The 12429-nt window shown below is 47.8% G+C and overlaps 1 long non-coding RNA gene across 1 annotated transcript; it reads right to left on the bottom strand.

Moving 5' to 3' along the window:
* Positions 1–8932: 8932 nt before the first annotated feature.
* Positions 8933–11649, bottom strand: LOC118253257 (uncharacterized). Its single transcript, XR_004780369.1, has 2 exons — positions 11389–11649; positions 8933–9297 (listed from the first exon to the last, which is right to left on the bottom strand). It is a non-coding gene; the product is annotated as an uncharacterized LOC118253257 (long non-coding RNA).
* Between the last annotated feature and the right edge of the window lie 780 nt (positions 11650–12429).

The raw sequence follows: 12429 nt of genomic DNA, 5'->3' as shown, positions 1-12429 counted from the left end.
CCTTCTCCTGCGGCTTCTTCTAGATCTTGATTTTCATCTTGCCTATTAGAGAGATTCATCTAACGACTGCCCTTACAGCAGGCTGATCCTTGTTTTGGGTGGGGAGAAAATTCCCTGGACTGCTCTATAACAGCTTCACTCTGTGCTGCTCTTAAAATGATTCACAATTTAGGGACGTTTCCACAGATCAAACCATCCCAGGAGGCAGCATTACCTCCTGGGTACATACGTGTAAGTAACAACGGCCCAGCAGATGATGCTTTCTGCGTGCCAGTAGCATTTCGGTGTTCACATGAAGGAACCTTAACCTGTCAGCTGTTTGTGAGCAAAAAGGTGCCCTCTTTTGTCAGTTGTGCTGCTTTGTTGAAGGACCTGAAGGAGTGAATTGCCACGTCTCCAGAACCTGGAAATTTGCTCCTCTCTTCGGTAAGAGGATGACTTAGCTCCCCAAACCAGAACACTGAAGGAAGGAACCTGCTCTGCAGGCTAACGCCAGAATCTTCAAAGCAATGTAAAGGAGACCAGAGCTGTCTCCGAAGGAGACTTTCAGAACTAAGTGTTTCGGGAGCACAAGGACTTGTGCTCTCCACGCCCTCAGACTTTTTCACTGGGAAAAAAAATGTGTATTTTTGCAATACAGGTACTCCGTTTTTTTATGGCCAAGGCCTTAGTGCTTCATACACATTAAAATTAAAGTTGGGCCAGACCTTGAGCTCCTTTGGAAAGGCCAGTCAAGACAGCAGCAGGTAACAGGGAGAAAAAAGAGGGAAGATGAGAGATCATAGGAATAAGAGAACCCCAGACCTTTCCTTAAGAGAATATTGCTGTTCCTTTTGAAGTGACTGAATCCTCCTGTGTGCCCCTATGTTTGCCTTCAGCATCTTATTGTGTCCATTCCATGATCGGTGTGCAGGCTCTGCCACCCATAAAGCCCATCCCCAGCCGTGGCTGCATTCCCCCTGTCCTGCTCTCATCCCTCCCTCATTACCGTGCTCCTGTGACTTTCCTCTGAATGCACACAGGAAGTGGCAGAGCTGTCAGAAAATCTGGATTTCCCGGAGATGATGTTTTTCATGGCAAAGAAGGTCAGATTTTTTTTGTGTGTTACGGGAAACCCATGACAACGATAAAAACAAAAATGCCCCACCCTCGTGCTTCGTTAATGGCCGTGATTTAAATGGCCCTGACGAGAGGGATAATCGCAGCCGGGGAAATGGGTCAAAGGCAGAAAGAGGGAAAACTTCGGAGAGCCGCTTTGGGGATGGGAATACAGCAGTGAAGTGCTGTTTGATGACATGGATGCTCGCTTTTGGCACAGGTCGTGCATTGTAACCTGACATAAATAACCTTTGAGGGTGGCCAGAGCTGTGTGCAGCCCGGCGTGCCTTGTGGAGCCCCCTTGGCGGTGGGATGCCTGTGCGGGGTAAAGGAGGAGTTAACCAAAACCTTCAAATGCAACCAGCTCCCCTGTGGCAGAGCCGAGGAAACGAGCTCCGAGCTTAGGTTTCTGCACAGTGTTTGGGTTTTTTGATCTGGCATCCAGTTTGGATGCCTGAAGTTTCTAAAGCTGGCCTGGCGTGACTCTGATCCTATTTGAAACATTGGCAAAACTCATGTGGAATTCAGCAATGCAAGAAAGAGCCGGGTTTGGGAGCGCATCAGCGGCTGGGGACAGGGACTGTCATTTGCCCTTTGTCTGTACGGCACCTAGCACGACACGGTCCTGGCGACAGGAGGCTCTGAGACATAATGGCAATGCAAACAGCAAATAACAATGTTTTGTGAGGTGAGCAGGGCTTAGGGCAAGCATATATGTATGTCGTATGCATGCATGTGTACGGGTAAGTGCCAGAGGCAGGGACTCGCAAATATTTAACCACAATAAACAGAGACACATTTTCTTCCCTTTTCCTGAGGAGCCGGTCATCCATCCAGCTATTTTATTTATTTATTAAGTATCACTGGAGATAGTTCAGCAGCAGGGGCGCGCTGCTCTGTCTGCCGGCCGATGATTGCCATCAGGCTGGAGAAATCAGTCATTTCTGGCAAGAAAAAAACTGTTCGGTGGGTTAATGATGCGGGGTAAATACTGACAGTGGCCAGTGGTCTGAGCACACCAGACATGACCTAAGGGAATCATAGATTCTGAGGGGGCTGCTGCTGCTGCTTCTCCGTAATGTGATTGCCTCTTTATAATGGCCTCAACTTTTTTTTTTTTTTTTATTCTCCTTCCCCTTTATCATTATTGACCAAGGAGCATCAGTGAGGCTGGAGAATAAATAGTTCCCTGATGGTTAACAACAGGCCCTCCACCGACTGCAAGGCAAGCCGGGCTCCCCGCTCCCGTTCTCCATCATCACGACAGAGTGCGGGGAGCATGCCAGGAGGCTTCCCTGCGGGTGTGGGGCCAGGTGAGCGCAGGCTCCGGGACGGGCCGCGGGCACAAACCCCGGCCCCACCGCTCCCCCCCTCCATCCCCATCCCCGTCTCGGCGCTGCTGGCCGGGGCTGTTTGCACAGCCTCCCCCGGCTGGGGCTGGCTCCAGGCTCCCGGGGGCGGGAGGTGCTGCTTTTCCAGCGGGTATTTGTCGGGTCAGAGGCTGCGCCGCCCGCCGGGCTCCGCGCCTCGCTCCCCGGGTTATTTATTGCCTCGCTCCCCGGCGGCAGCGCTGCGGCTCCGGGGCTGCTGCCAGCAACCCGCGGCGGCGGCGGGGAACCCGTCGGGGGGTTCCCGAGAAGCGACGGGGCCGTTTGTGTGTGCTTGTCCCCAACCCCTGTCCCCGTCCCGCTGCCCCCGCTCCCGGAGCTGGAGGCTCGCGGTCCCCCGGGGGCTGGTGCCGCCGGGGGCGTTTGGTGGTCGGGGGGTGGGGGGGGGGGGGTGAGGCTTTTGTGGGGGTTGGTTGATTAAAAGCAGGCTGGAGCTGAGTTGGAGGGAAAGGAATCTAATCTATTTCTAATCGGGGTTTGATTTGGTGGAGCTGAGAGCAGGGTTAGGGCACAGCATCCCAACCTCCAGCGTGGTCCTTTGGCTGAAACTCCAGGCACCCCAACGGGCTCGTCCTCTCCTCCCTCCAGCACTAGGAAGTCCCAGCGGGGAAAATTTTGTCTTTCAGGCTTCTCGGTGCTTGCAGCCTTCACCAGGAGGTCGGGGAGGATGTGCAGCCACCGAGTGCTGTGACCCCGTGGGCTCTGGGGCTGGGCACAGCTGAGCTGGAAGGGGGACTGCACAAGGACAGGGCTGTAGCTCACCTCAGCACTCGAACCTGAAGGTCAAAGGATGGGAGAGAAGGTGTAAATGTGCCCGTGATAGCCTTTGGAGAGCTGCAGGCGGTGTGCTTGGGTAGATAAGCTCAAGTAGTGGGCAGCCCGGCCTGGAGGACGGGGTTGGAGCTGTGTCAGTCGGGCATATATGCGTGCAACCACGCACCATGCTGCTTCTGAAACAGAATTACTCAAATTCCACATGACGACACTGTTAGGTGATTTCCATTGATATTTCTGTTGAGTCACTCCATGTAAAGTTGGAGTCTTAAGGTAAAAATGAACGCAGTCCCTAGGCTGACCTTATCTGCTCTTACTGGCTGGGCTATGTTCCGTGGTACCTGTAATCTAACGATCTCCTAGTGCTATCCAGATCTTCATTAACATTTCGCCCTTATTTCAGCTTGTTTATTTCTTTGCATGCAGATTTCTTGTGCGCCGGATCGGTTTGTTTCCCTTGCCGGCAGGCTGCGTGCGTAGGGTCCCTCCACGGCTTTCATCTTCAGGGTTGTGACGTGAGCCTGCTCTGAGCGATGCGATGGGAACACCACAGCATCGGGGAGAGGCCCGACTTTGGTTGGCTTGCTGGAAGGAAATGCCCCTGCCTTGGGGAGGATTGCCATGGCTTACAGGGAAAATGGTCTTGCTTCTAAGTTTGTGATGGGGATTCCAGTCTGAGCTTTACCATCCGTACCTTCTGCAGCAGTTGTCGCTCGGGTAGAGGAGACGTGCTGGAAACTCTTCTGGAAAGGGCAGGCAACTCTAGGGTCCCCGCATGGGGCAGCTGCGCAGCTTGCATTTCCCTTGCTAGGGCAAGCAGCTCACAATTCACTCTTGCTCCCGACAGCTTGACTTGTTAAGGTGCCTTTCAGACCTGAAACTTCTGTCCCTGCTTGCAATGTATCGGCCCGCTCAAAACGTGTGGGAACTAGCGAGCAAATATTTCTCTCTCTCGGTGAGCTCCATCTCTCTCATCCTGATACAAGTCCTTGGGCACAGGGGAATACAAGAACCCAAGTAAGTATCATTTTGTTATAGTTCAGCTGCATTTCTCTCCTGGTGTTACCTGCTTGTCTGCAGGTGCACCAGGGTCCCCAGGGCTCCTGAACACTTCTTTTATTTTTATCTTTATTTTTATTTCCCCGTCTGCTGCCCTCACGTTCACTCCTGGGCAGGGGAAATGTACCCCAAAAACCTTTGTCTCCAGTTAATGGGGAGAGGAGAAAAGAGACTGTTAGAAACTTCTGGGACGTGCCAGGACAGCTGTTGATACGGGCAGGTCAAAAAAGACATGCACGTGGAGGGAACTTTTTACTCTGGAGGCAAAGGGGACTGCCCATGCAGGTGAGAAGGCCAATGAAAAATGCTAACGAGTGCGAGGTGGTTAGCAGCAGTCAGAAGCTGCTAATTATCCCACGCTCCGGCTTGTTCTCATGGGAGCTGGGAAACTCGCTCTTTGATCCGCCTGTAGTTCATTTTATAATTGGATGGGGGTTCCAGATGTTACCGCCGAGGGTTTTAGGGAGCTGGTGGGAAGAGACAGTTGAATCAAGGGCCTCGGACGGTCACCAAGGTGTTCTCAGTGTTTTGCTAAAGGAGAACTTCGAACATCTTTCACCTTCTTGTCCTTACGGAGTTACTGATAGGGCTCTTTTGTATCAGCTCTTGAATGCTCTTTTCTTTACCATAGTTACCCTTAAGGTTCCACCCTTTTTCACTCCAGTTTCATGGAGAAGAGAGCTGAGTGCTTACTTCCTACTGCTTCGAAGAGGTTTGAATTGCATTAAGTTTGTACCTCATTGCTGCAGTTCTCTCTGACTAGTCCAATAAATAGATTTACTGATTTAGTGGCATTTAGTGGTAGCTACTGCAGCAGCAAGGCTGGAGAGGACTCCAAGAACATCAGTGGAAAGGGAATTTTGAATTTGTCATTGCAAATGACAAATGTTGAAAGCCTAATTCTGGCAGTTAGACCATTTCATGAGCAGTGCATCCAACCTGAGCAAAACAACTGGAGATGTAAAGATGTAATTTTTGCACTAAGTTGCTCATGAATGGGCTACGGCTCAAGATATTAGCAGAAATCAGCAGGAGAGGAAGAGTCACACTTCCTGTCTGCTCCACGAGGAGACAAGTCCGTTCCCAAAAGGCCTGGTCTCCCAGGAGCTCTGATTACAGACTCTCACTGCACTGCGGGTTCCTGCGCTGTTTGCAGAAGAATTTCTCCTGTGGCAGACTGGAGGCTGATAGGAACCGAGAAAGAAGGTCGGCCAGCTATAAAAGAAGTTGCAGAAGCACTGGTATAGTTAAAGTACCGTGGATATAACAGTGCGATCTCTGTTATTATTCCAAATAATGCCTTCTCTCGTTGAGTAATACAAATAGGGTCAGAAAACTACCTCTCAGAACAGCTTCCAAAGCGGGAATTATGCAGTAAGCAACGGCTCTGTAATTGTATTGGTAAACTGCTGAGTGCAGGCAAACCCTGGCTCCTGTAACAGTCCCAGGAAACATCGCAAAGGAGGGCATCAGTGCTACTAAAGGGCCAGTGGTTTTCTAAAGAAATGTTTTCCATAGCCAACTATATAATCTGAAATTAGGCAATAGCGCCTAGAGACCACAGTGGCATACATGGATGGGAAGTAGGAACAACCTCTCGAGGACCTCCTTATGACTTAAAACACCCAGCCACATGCATGCTGTGAGCGCTTACAGCTCCAGATTGGATAAAAAGCTGCATTCACCCAGCACACACAGTTGTCAGTCGTGCTTTGCTGTTGACCATGAGCCCTGCATGGAGCTGTGTCCCCTGCCAGGACTGCTGATAGAGAGGGGCGTGGGACACGCAATCCCCATCCTCGATGGAGCCTAAAGGCTGGCTTATGGGAGGGTTATGGGAAGTGTGTGTGTTTCCACCACCAAAAGAGGAAGGTACTGCACAGCTTCCTCGTCGTTTGTGTGATGAGAAAAGTTTGATCGAGGTCTGGCTGTCCAAATGAAAGATGTCAGCCCTCCCAGAAGGACTCCAAGTTGCTGTTCCAGAGGTGGCCTGGAACCTTCTGGTTCAGGGATACAGGAGGTATCTGGAGCCTCCTCCTGTTGTACCACACCACTTGTACACTACGTCCTGAGAGTGGAGTATTTTTTCTGTGAGGATGGAAGTAAATGGTAGGGGCATATGCAAACTGTGAGCAGCAGCCCTGGGGAATGGGAAACAGGAGATGGAGAAATGGGGAGGAAGAATGGGTGGTGCAGCCCAGAGTAATGTGGGTACAGCATCCCTAAGCACGTCCATTTATCGAGGTTTGCACCGTGTCCCAGACTTCTCAAGGCTGACACTAAGAGGCTTGTATTTGTTTTATAAAGAGAGAAATGAATGGCTTAGATTGCATTGCTGTCTTTCAGGAAGCAAACTACAAGTCTGATCAGAGTGAGGTATAGCATTGTCTAGGTGTATATGGCCGATGCGTGTGCATCTTAATGTGCGCATGTGTACAAACACACAGGTTACTTCTAGGAAGCACAACATGTTGTAGTCTGAAGGTTAATCCGGATTAGGATTTGATTTCCGTATTCATTCAGTGAGAACATTATAATTATGTAGTTCTAATGAAAATACTGCATATGTTGGAACAATGGCCATTCTTGCAGTCAAACACAGCAGTCCCTGGTGAGTTATACTAGCTCTATTCTCTCAGGTATTAGCAGGGGGAGGGGGGAGAATCTTGCACTCAATAATATATGGATCCTTAAAGATTTTTTTTGAGCAAGTAATAATTCTTTAGAAATTAAGGCTAATTAAAAGCAATACCTTACCTATAAATGCATTCAGTTACTTTGTCAAGATAATTTTATTTTTGTTTCCTGTGATGTTGTGCATCCTAATCAGCATTTTGCTGTAATTGTGACGGGAGGCCATACCACCGAGACAGGCTCCTTTAAAAACTGGAAGGAAGTAGCAAGCGGTTGGACGGTAATAGACTTGAGCGTCTTCTGGATATTTACAATGGATTAGGCTTTTTATCTTAGGGTCAGTGCAGCCTTAACCTGAATGCAGTGGTTTATGGCTAATGCCAGCATCGCTTCTGGGTGCAAAGCACATGTGAGAAATGCCTGCGTGCTTGATGTGCTTGAAAGGGGAAAGGGGAACTTAGAAAGATCTCTTCCCTCCACTGCTCACCCTCAGTCATTGATCCCAGCTTCCTCCTAAGTCTTTCCTGGGTAGTGAAGAATGAAATGTGTGATGGAACCCAGCTTTTTGCCCCTTCAGCTGTTGGCACATCTGTTATTCTGCTGAGGATGAGATGCAAGTTACCATATGGCTGAAATGTTAGTGACTGAAATTCTGGTGACTGCCCCCATAAAGCCAAGCTAATATTTCAGCAACTTGTCTCTTCCCGGTCGGTATGCAGAGAACCTCAGGTTTGATATTTTAGCCCTTCTTGTCTTTCTCGGAGCACAAAGCAAAGCAAAATTAACCCTCCTGCTTACCCAGAGTCTATTCTCTGCGTGCACACGCCTGTGCATCGTTGTGTGCTGGTGTCTCACAGCTGGTGCCCCTTGGTGCCAGGCTGTCCCAGCTCCCTTGGGCTGGTTGCTGCAGGACTGTACCTGCTCCCATCCTGTCTGCAGCCGTTGCTAACTCCGTCCTGCAGACAGCCGAGGAGAGCAATAGCCTTTGTGAATGATACAGCGTTCAGAATGCCTTTTTATACTTTCCTACCAAAGCAAAACTTGAAACGTTGTGCCAACGTACCGAGTAGTTTTTCAAGTGCGTGCTGACAGTGTTATCTATTTGCATGTGTGTCTTCTGAATGCGAAGAGTGAGTGAGAATGGTTTGTGCCATGTGTGGATACAGATTAGTTTTGGCTAAGGCAAGGAAGATGTATGACAAACAAAATCCTTTTCTCCTGCTGTGAACAAAATAGTTATTTGTAAGTATTTGCCAAACAGTTTGGATGAGCAATTTTAAGCATCAGGCATCAAAATTACTTGCAAACTGTTTGCTTTCTGCATGCGTCACTTGTGTTGTGTTGTGGTTCGTAATTACTTGTTTTTGCTCAGTGACTGAGTTATTGACCTTGAGAAAAAACAGAGATATAGAAATATATAGTATGGGATAGGGATGAATGAGGGGTGCAAACACCCAGTGAGTTGTGCTTCCCAGCTCTGCTTTATGGAGATGTTTTCTCTGTTTTATGAGCAGAGAACCTGAGCTTGGAGTTGCTAGGTGAATTGCTGCAGTCACAAAGTGAGGCAAAATAGGCAGAAATAGAAGTTGGAATGCCTGACTCCACATGTAGAAAAGTTCAAGTTTGGAAGTCTGACAAACAAATAAAACTCGGTGCTAACTAGTTGCAGCAGGCAGCTTCTCTTGTCCATAAGCATGCTGCATTTGCTATGAAGCAAGGCAAGAAGAGCAGAAGAGTTGCCCTTCTTCCAAATCACCATAAAGAGATTCAAATGTACAAATGCTTGTTTACATATTTTTTGAAATTCCCTTTGTTTTGTTTTTGTAATTTTTTTTTTATATCTTATCTAAGTTTTTGTTTGATTAAAGCACTCTGTTGCAGTGTAGTCATGGCAACAAGTTTACTTGAATGAGTCTCTTTTTCTAGGAATGTAAGATATAAAAGAAAAGAAAAACAAACCCAAACAAGACAGGCCTTCACGTGGTCCTGACCCAGCCTTTATTCATAATGATGGAGGCGAAGGGAGTAGTGAGTGAGGAGCGAGCGCGGAGTTGTTTATGTGCATTTGACTCCGTGAGTTTGCTGGAGACTCTGCTTACGTCTGCGACTGTTCATACGAATGCCTTTGCATATCTTTTATTCAAATACAGCGTGCTCGTGCATGACCACATAAGAGCTTTGGTCGCAGTGACGACGAAGTCCTGACTGCCTTCCTGTACTGAGCTGGATTGTTCTGGTTATAATTTCGGAGAAAGCACAGCGGCACAGACTTTGGTGAGAATTTCCCGGAGAAGCATCAGTCCACGTTGGTGCACCTCCTCTGGGATGTCTGCTTGGAATACCCCTGTTAATTCATTAACATTTAGCTACAGCAGATGGATGGTTGCAATCATATCTGGAACTGCAATATAGACATCACCCAGACTAGGGCCTATGCGTACGTAAAGTTTTACAGTGCTGTAACAATAATTGTTCAGAAATGTTCCCGGTGGAAGTTGCACAGCTGTCTGGTGGGGTGCGGCTGTGTTAGCGGAGAGGTGATGTATGCTAATCCCATAATTACTAGGGCATTGACTACACAGCACCGATTTCTAGAAAGGAGGAGAATTAGAACAATACAAAACCTGTCTGCAGAGATGCCCAGTGATTTAAAGGCTTTCGAACATGTTAGCCCTAATTAATGTGAAAGCTGTAAGCCAGCTCAGGTAGTGTGTACTTCAGCACCTCCTAAATTGGTTAAGGCAGGTTCTACCTAGCCTTTAATTTGACCTCTCTAGCATGCATTAAAAGTAGTTACACCTTGATTACACTAGACTCTTGTGACACTTCACTTCCAAAGGATTAGCTAACAAAGTTCATCCGCCTAGTCTAAACAACTGTGCTTTGTGCACACGTGTTTGTATACACTTGTGAATGAGGGGACAGGCCCATGGCTGCTTCTTTTATAGCACTGTTTGATGCTGGGGTGGCACGCCAAATGTTATCTTCTTCTTGGTGGCCGCTGATTTTTTATTGTTTTAACCCAGCAATAGATTCCAGCCGTGCCCGGCTTCTTGGATAGCCAGTTTTTCAGTGTTTCTTTTTGTTACTATGATTGTAGGCGGGAAGGAAGGCAGGAAGTTGGAGAGTGGAGTAGCGCAGAGTGATCTACAAGTGCTGGGACACAGCCAAGCTTTAGATTAATACATCATGACCATCATTTCACCATCTTTTGATACAGTGAGTTTTTCTTAGCAATGGAGCAGATTAGAGTAGGAAAAAAAAAAAAAACTAAAAACAAACTTTAAGGAAAAAGAGAATCTGGTGATGGCTTTCTTCTGCATTACAGCTTTGATATCTCAAGTCTTTCACAATAGCTACAAATTAGCAGTAAATAACACCCCAGGAGAGAGGAATAGGCGAGAGAGAAAGATGCGTTTTTAATTGCAATATGGGCAAAAAAAAAAAGTATAGTTAATACAGAGAGAAACACGGGGAGGCTGTCCAACGGCTGGAACTGCAAATAAGAAGGCACTTGCCTTAAAAGTAAAGGGTCAGAGAGAATTGTTAATATAACAGCAGCTTTGATACTTAAAGCCATATTCCACTGGTGATTTCTGTAAGCGCTGTTTTTACATCACACAGGCACCAGTTGAGTGTAGCTAAATTTGTTGTTTTCCAAAACCTTTGTAGGGAAGGGCAATCTCCTGTGGGCCTTGAACAATGAAGTGTGAAGTCAGTAAAAAAAATTTCCATTGGTTTTAATGGAAATAGGAATCTGCCCTTTTAACTGAAACTTCTTGTTGCAGAGATCTCAAAGCTGATTCTGACCCGAATTTCCACAGCATACCTGAACTCCAACCACTGAGGAAGGGAGATGAATCAGTACTTTTATCCTGTTAGGTTTTCCGGTGCCGTATCCTCTGTATTGAACTACGTAGATTGGTCTCACTGGTGCTCTGCTATATGGGGTACTTGTAGGGAAGGTGATTTTGGAAGGTGATTTTGGAAGAGGTATTTCCTGAAAATACTTGGATGAGAAGAGTTTTTTAACCCACACTGACTGTCCCGGGCCGTTCTCTTGGAAGCAGACAAAATGCCTGCAGGAGGTAGGGATGTACGCAATTGACAGCTCTAGTTTGTTGTGTAACCTCATACTACCCTAACGCTACTTCCAACAAAGAAACAAAATACCTCTTAGTGAGTTCTAGGGGGCTCCTTTTTCACCCCAATAATTCAGTGTAAGTGGCAGTCTTCTGTATCAATGGGATTAAAAAGCGTACAGCCCAGCAGTTCCCGAGGAAGCCCTTTTTGAGAAGCAAACCCCTTTCCAGTGTCCTCCTTGCCAACCCTCCGCCCCTGAAGACCCTTGTGTTCCCTCTCTGCTGCTGCTCTTGCTGCTGGGCTGTCAAAATGTCTCTCGTAATGAAGCAGTCTGGCCTGAGGCTAGTATTACCTCCAGTACTGATCCTGCTGAGTGTGACTCTGGCAGCGTGGCTGGGCTGCTCACGTGCTGCAGCGAGCACAGAGCCGGGCCACACCTGGCAAGGAATAAAAGACAAAAAGCCGTGAATCCTGTCTGTTAGACAGCCTTGATGTCCTCCGAGGCTCTAAAAGGGACTGGAGAAAGCATGAATTTGGCTGGCTCGGGAAGTGGTGGTGTGGCTGCTTGGTCTCCTGTCTTGTCTTTTGGTCAGCTTAGGGTGACTTGGTAGGGTCAGAGCTGTCGCTTTCCATCACGGGTGTGATCATGTCAGGCCAATTCTGGGGGAAAGATCGAGGAGAGGAGTGGGGAGAGCAGCTGTTAACTCGCAGTCATAAAGGGCTAAGCACCCCACCTTCATTCGGGGAAATGACAGGGCCCAGGGAGTACTGCCCCTTTCGTTGAAGGACCTGCTTAATTAGCTGAGCTTTCCTGGTGTGCAGGACACAACTTTGCTGGCATCGTTACTTTGGGGCTGTGAGGAACCCCTGGTATGGCACGGCCAGCCAGGGCTGTGCTCTAGGAGCACTCTGTGGACTCGGTCTGGCCATTTCACTTGTGCCTGGGTGCCTCTTTCCTCCCAGCCTCAACCTGCCTTTCCTGTCAAGGGGCAGAGCCTGCACCTACAACGAGTTTTTAAAACACTCAGCACCAGGGACCTTTGATCTCAGTTAGAAACTCAGGTTTACTGTCACACGTAAATAACAAATTACATATAGGATGTTCCCTCTCCTTTTACGGGTAGAATAATGGAGGCCTCTCCAGGATAAGTAATTTGTCCATGAAACTGATGACAGAATAAGGAGGAAAATCCTTATCAGTTAACTTTCGGACCTGTGCTTGAAGCACCATCTCTTCTTGTAATATGCTTTACAGGACAGCTAGCTCTTGGCTGCTGTTGACACATTTGATCAGAGAGAAACAAAAGGTCCTGGTTTTGCTTCAATCCAACATGATATATTCCAGAAGTGAGGAACTAAACGTTAGAAAATGATCACTATTTATTACGCTTAC

The sequence above is a fragment of the Cygnus atratus genome, chromosome 21 (genome assembly GCF_013377495.2).
Source record: "Cygnus atratus isolate AKBS03 ecotype Queensland, Australia chromosome 21, CAtr_DNAZoo_HiC_assembly, whole genome shotgun sequence".
NCBI lineage: Eukaryota > Metazoa > Chordata > Aves > Anseriformes > Anatidae > Cygnus > Cygnus atratus.
This window is presented reverse-complemented; position numbering and strand designations above follow the sequence as displayed.